This window comes from Pagrus major, chromosome 15 (assembly GCF_040436345.1).
Source record: "Pagrus major chromosome 15, Pma_NU_1.0".
NCBI lineage: Eukaryota > Metazoa > Chordata > Actinopteri > Spariformes > Sparidae > Pagrus > Pagrus major.
The window spans coordinates 377,685-383,684 of record NC_133229.1 but is presented as its reverse complement, the minus strand read 5'-3'; positions in this window follow the sequence as shown (position 1 = coordinate 383,684).

The following is a 6,000-nucleotide window of genomic DNA, read 5'->3' as shown; positions in this document are numbered from 1 at the left end:
GCACGATACACGATCACTATAAGGCACGATACAGAATGATCAGATACAACACATGCGTCAAGCCTTGCAGAGGTGATTTTAACTAGTGCTGCACGATTAATCGAATCGCAATCGCAATCGCGATGTCATTTTGTGCAATTATGTAATGGCATAAAAGACTGCGATTTGCGATTTAATGTAAACAAATGTGCATGTGTGTGCCTGTGAACAGGACTCTCTCTCTCTCTTTTTTAATGAAAATCTTTATCTAACATTTTGAAAAATACAGACATTCAACATGTAGCCTACATGAAAATAGAGTTATATCAGTACAAATATTACAATGAACGGGACTATCTCCCGTGCGGTGTGGAGCACGGTGATGCCACATCCACATTGTGTGCAGCTGCAGCTGCAGGTATAGTCACGTGACTATCCGGCTTTCAGCAGAGCAGAGCAGCCGACATGGACGCCGAAGAGGAACTCGAGGAGGGACAAGCTCAGTTGGTGGCGAAAAAAAATGCAACTTCTATTATATGGCGATGCTTTGGATTCAGGTACGACAACACTGAACAGCAAGATGTGCTGTGTAAAACATGCAAAGCTAAAGTCACTACGTCCCGCGGCAATACGACCAATCTATATCAACACTTGAAACACCACAAAGAAAAATACGAAGAATGCATTCAAATGAAAGCCCAACAAAGTAACGTGAAAGATACAACTGAAAAACGCCTGAAACGATGCACAATTACGGATACATTTGCTTACTGTAAACTTCAGGTTTTGTATTTTTTGAGAAATATACAATCTATTGTAATTCTCTGTGTTGTCCTTGATATTCAAGCAAGTAGACTCATGACACCATTCATTTATAATATCGTAATCGCAATCGCAAATCGCAATATAGTCCAGAATAATCGCAATCGCATATTTTCATCAAATCGTGCAGCACTAATTTTAACCAGAATCACAGCACCGGAGCTATCGATGACGTGACTCCAGTTAACAAAGAATATTTAACAGCTACTGGACAGATTACCATGAATTTGCTAAGGACATTCATCGTCCCCAGTAGATGGTTCCTTGTGTTTCTGGTGACTCCCGTGACGTTTCCTTTAGCAACCCTGTCAGGTCCACTTGACCAACACATGACAAGGTACTGTAGGTATCCATGCCTACTGTATGTAGCATCAATAGTGCATGTACAGTGTGTGGTGTCATAGGGCAGTGAAATGTTTGTGGTGTCCCAAACTGCTTAGCATGGGTTTTCACATATTATCAATGCTCTACTTTAAGAGCCAAACATGCGTGGTCCACATGAGAAAGTTAGTTTGTTGTTAGATTATTTCCTCCCTGGACGGTAGAGGGGTGGGAGAGAAGAAAGTGCAGAAGGGGTCGCTGGTGGTGCGACGAAGGAATGCGAGAATGTCTTGTCAGTCATAACTCTGCCAAGCTGGAGGTAAACTGCCGTTTTTGTGGCCAGGCCTGTTTTTCTCATTTGGGGCTGCTCCGTATGAAACCTGAGTCCATGGTGTGATTGAGCTTTTCATTTTGTTTGTCTTTGCAGCGGACGTGCCATCCCTCATCAGTCGTTACTATTTATTTTGATAGGCTGTTTGGGAAGCCAAGTGAGACAGTCCACTGAGAACTGCCCCAAAAGTTTACCACGGGAATTACAATGTGTCTCTGTGTGGGCATTAACTAGCCTGCTGGTGATACTCTGTCAGGCTAAATAGCAACAAATAGATTTTGTGCAGTCCATAAGCACATATAGGTGATGAAACACAGTATAATGATCAGTTTGATTATTATTTCAGCTTGAAGTTTTCCAGCTGTCTTCATTTCATTTGATCATCTTCCATCATTTGTGCTCCATACTTAAATGATAACATGCCGTGTACAGTACATGTCCGGGTGTGTAGTTATACCCTTACCCTTACAGTCTTACCCTGGTTTAGAGTTATGTCATGGATTACTGTAATGTGGTATTTAGGGCCTCAACACATTTAAATGATTCATTAATGATAATTATTATTATATGTATAGTAATAACTTATTTTCAATTCGTTGATTACTCATTTAGTCTTTAAAAATGTTGCTGAAAAATACCATTCAAAATGTCCCAGAGTCAAAGGTGATGTCTTCAAAAGTCTTGTTTTAAATATTTACTTTGAACTGACAAAGCAGCATATCCTCACATCTAAGCACATTTAGCATTTGTGCTTTACAAATGACTTCAGCTATAAAAAGATGAATTGAAACTGATCAACCCATGTGCTCGTTTCATTGGTGCTCATGTGACATAATTTAAATTTAAAATTTCCATAATAAATAAAGCATCATTCTCATATCTCCCTCTATCATGGAGACCTGCTGGAGCATTGGCTGTGCGAAAATACACATTAGAGAGATATTTGGAGAGAAACCTTAGAGATGTGTTGATATTGATGTCTCAGGCATGGACGGATTCACCTGCAAAACTGAGCTGCTAGACCCACTTTAACCCAACTCAATAAAGTACCCAACACATCCTCAGACCAAACCACTGGATAGGTTGATTACCAGTGACTCCCAAAAAACAACATGACCGTATAGCTTACGACATACAGCAGACAGATGTACTGGACCTTTGTTGTATGCTCACAGTTTAGACGCATACACTCAAAACATTGTGGTTCGGCTTAAAATAACTACATTACTTATGTAACTTCCATAACTCCAGCCCATATCTCCAGCTCTGCATTTTGTGTCTTCGCATGTGTAACTCTTATGTATATTTGTCTTGTCAACTGTCAGCTTTCTGACCACAGGGTAATTATTTGGTCTAAGAAGTCTATCAAGCCGAATCACCCTCCTGGCTCCACAGGAACACACGCCCATCCGTGTGAATGGAGTGACCTTTAAGCATGTTGCATTTCCTGTGTCCCACAAACATTTTCTGCTCATTTGTCTTTGCTCTGACATTATGTTCAGTGTAAATATGGGTTTTGCTTTTCACCTGAAGATACATGTAGAGTTGCTATGGGCTATTTTGAAGTGATGTTTACACCCATCATGTCTCCATGTGTGCTGACTAATGCCTGTGATGACAGCTCCCATTCTGAGCCTGGCCTTATGACATTCAACTGTCCCTGCTAATGGCAAACAGCACACTTAAATATGGATAGATGATTGAAGCTGTTTCTCCAGCACAAACATTGCGGCGTGACTTTTTGTCTGGTCAGGGCCAGTTTCTTGGCTACTCAAACTTAAGTGGAGGATTGATATCAAAGCATCTTTCATGGCATATAGATTCAACCAAGGTGAGCAAGAAAATGGGAGCTTCACTTTCCCATGGTCTAATAAGCTGTTTCAGTGGTAAGGGGTCAATAGATATCAAGATACATGTTCCATGATCTGATACAAAAACAATAGAGACAATTTGTAATGACAAGGTGCCAATAACCCGTTACTCGCCACTACCTTTAATAACTCTACCATTACTGCCCATGTTGCCCTCTTAATTTTGTATCGAGGTGTACATTTAAAGACATTACATGATGTAACGTTTTGACCTTAAACTAACAGCTTCAGTCATGTTGATGGTACAGTGTGTTGTAACAGGGTGAATGGTGTCTCTGTCTCTTGTTTCTGCTCTGTGTTCTAACTTCAGTGAGAGGGGAGGATCACAGCGTTACATACATGTTTACTTCAACATACAAGTTTTCAACACATCACATTGTTATGATGTCATGAGTTCTGTTGTAGTCAGCACCTACATTACACCTGACAAACTGTTACACACCTGGGATTTGTATTTACATTCAGGAACTGTGGGGGGCGCCAAATCACATAAAATGACCATTTCTACATAATGTTGCTTTAATTATATAAGGCTACTCAATATTCTAAACTTGAACTTTCATGCATACATATGTTCATATGTTGGTCCAGACATAGGTGAGCTGATCAGAAAATATTCACATGGATGCAGAAAGTATAATTTGGGATGTATTTCACAGCCATTTTGACAGTTTTTGATTTGTTGGTTGTGTATTCATGTAGCTGTATGGTAATCTTCTCATTATAACTTATTAAAAGTATCAGTTATCAGCAGCTTTGGTCTAAATGTATATGAGATTGGTTTTGCTTTTTCAGAACCTATTCTTGCCGGAAATGCAATTCTCAGTGCTGGCTTCACTCCAGATTTACTGGCAACCGCATCGGGCTTCAGACACCCAGAGCGCTGCTCTGTGTAAGGTTTTAGAAAGAAGGGTGGGTAGCGGGTGTTGGGGGGGAGGCTGCACGGTTTCTTGCCTGGGTGTTCAGAGAAACTGAAATCCAAGCTTTGCTGTGGTCCCACCATCAGACTACACGAGGGGGGCTTAGCAGAATCTCAAGCTCATCTTTCAGCTTGGTGGAGCCACAGAAACACTTCAAGGACGTGGGTGTACAGTGGCCAACTATTAATAAAATGCACAGGGAAGGCCTGGAGAGATGCTGTGGCCTCTCACTTTATAAAGTCAGGACCAAATCTAATCCGCATATCCACATTCCATTCACATACAAAATTATTAGAAATATAATTTTTTGTGTATTTTCTTTCACTTCCTCCTTCACAGTTTGGTTTAACCCTCTGTGATTAGAGTCAGACCCCTTTGGTCCCCTCGAACCCATCAGACTTGTTATGTTTATGTTGGTGGTTCTGCTTTTGTTATTAGCCTGACAGACGAGAGCTATTAGAGCGAGAGCCTTCGTTTAACACTAAGAGTAGTATAGAGCGTGAAGCTGGACAAATGCCAAACTCCTTCAGCACACATGGTAAAAGCATCAACTTAACCTCCATTATTTCAGCAGTCTCTCTCCCTCTCTCTCTGTCTTAGCTTCTGTTTTAATAGCTTGCATAGCGTACTGTGCCAGCTACCATTTCTTATGGCTGGTGATTCGATTTAAGAATGAATTGCCACTTTAAATCCTCACAGCACCTCATTCTTAACGTTGGCAGAAGACTGATTTATAAAGTCACATGGGGGATGAGTGTTCCAGCCCCACTGGTCCTCAGGGACATCTGATGTTGGTGATATTAGCGACGTGACAAAGCTGAACTAGAAGTATGGGCCTCACTCAGCACAGTAAGATGACAGAACAAAGTACACATGGGAGTGATTCGGTTGTGTTAAGACCGCAGAGTGTCAGGGAAGCGACTAATTGACATGTTGAATCCATCCTGTGATTACATTCCTCAAAACTATGATGTATGTCTGCAGTCCTGCAGTGAATAACTTTGAAAAACTGACATGAATTCCTGAGGCTCACAGTTCCTCTTAATGTTTTAATGAAATGTAGATTTAAGGATAATTCATAGATCCTTTGGAGTTTTAAATGCATCCAAACTAGGCCTACCTGTGTGTCGCATTTTCTGGCTTTTTTGACAGTTTTCCCTACAAATCATGCTCGCCTATTGTGTACATCACAAAGAAGTTTCTGGGTGTACTTCCTGGTTCTCAGCCCATTGCATATGCTTGGTAGAGTTTATACCTAGAGTTCCTGCTCAGCCCATGGACTTTACATTGTGATGATATCACTGATTTTTAAATTGCTTTTCTCAGCTAAAGGAGCTTTTAAAACATATGAAACCTCCATGGATCAGAAATTCAGGAGATAAAGAGTCTTAATTGATTGCAGTTGGATGTGTCCCGTCCACAATCTTTCAGATATCTTGTGTATAATGGCAGTCTGTGGGGAAAATGCTTTTAAGGCTGCACAGGGAATTTTTTGCTGCAATGCTGCGAGTGGCCACCGGGCAAAACTGGAAGAAAGGCTGAGGTCCACTGAGGTCTTCAGAAGAGCTTCATGGTAAAACACTAAGAAGGAAGCTTTACCTGTAAACAGCTGAGGTAAAAAGCCACTGCCACAAAGTATTTTGATTTGACTTGATTTGAACTAAACACTGCTACAGCTGCTTTAATGTGGCAAAAACACAAGTTCAGTAACCAGCAGAGCAGACAGACCACAGCAGCAACACTATCTAAACCCTTT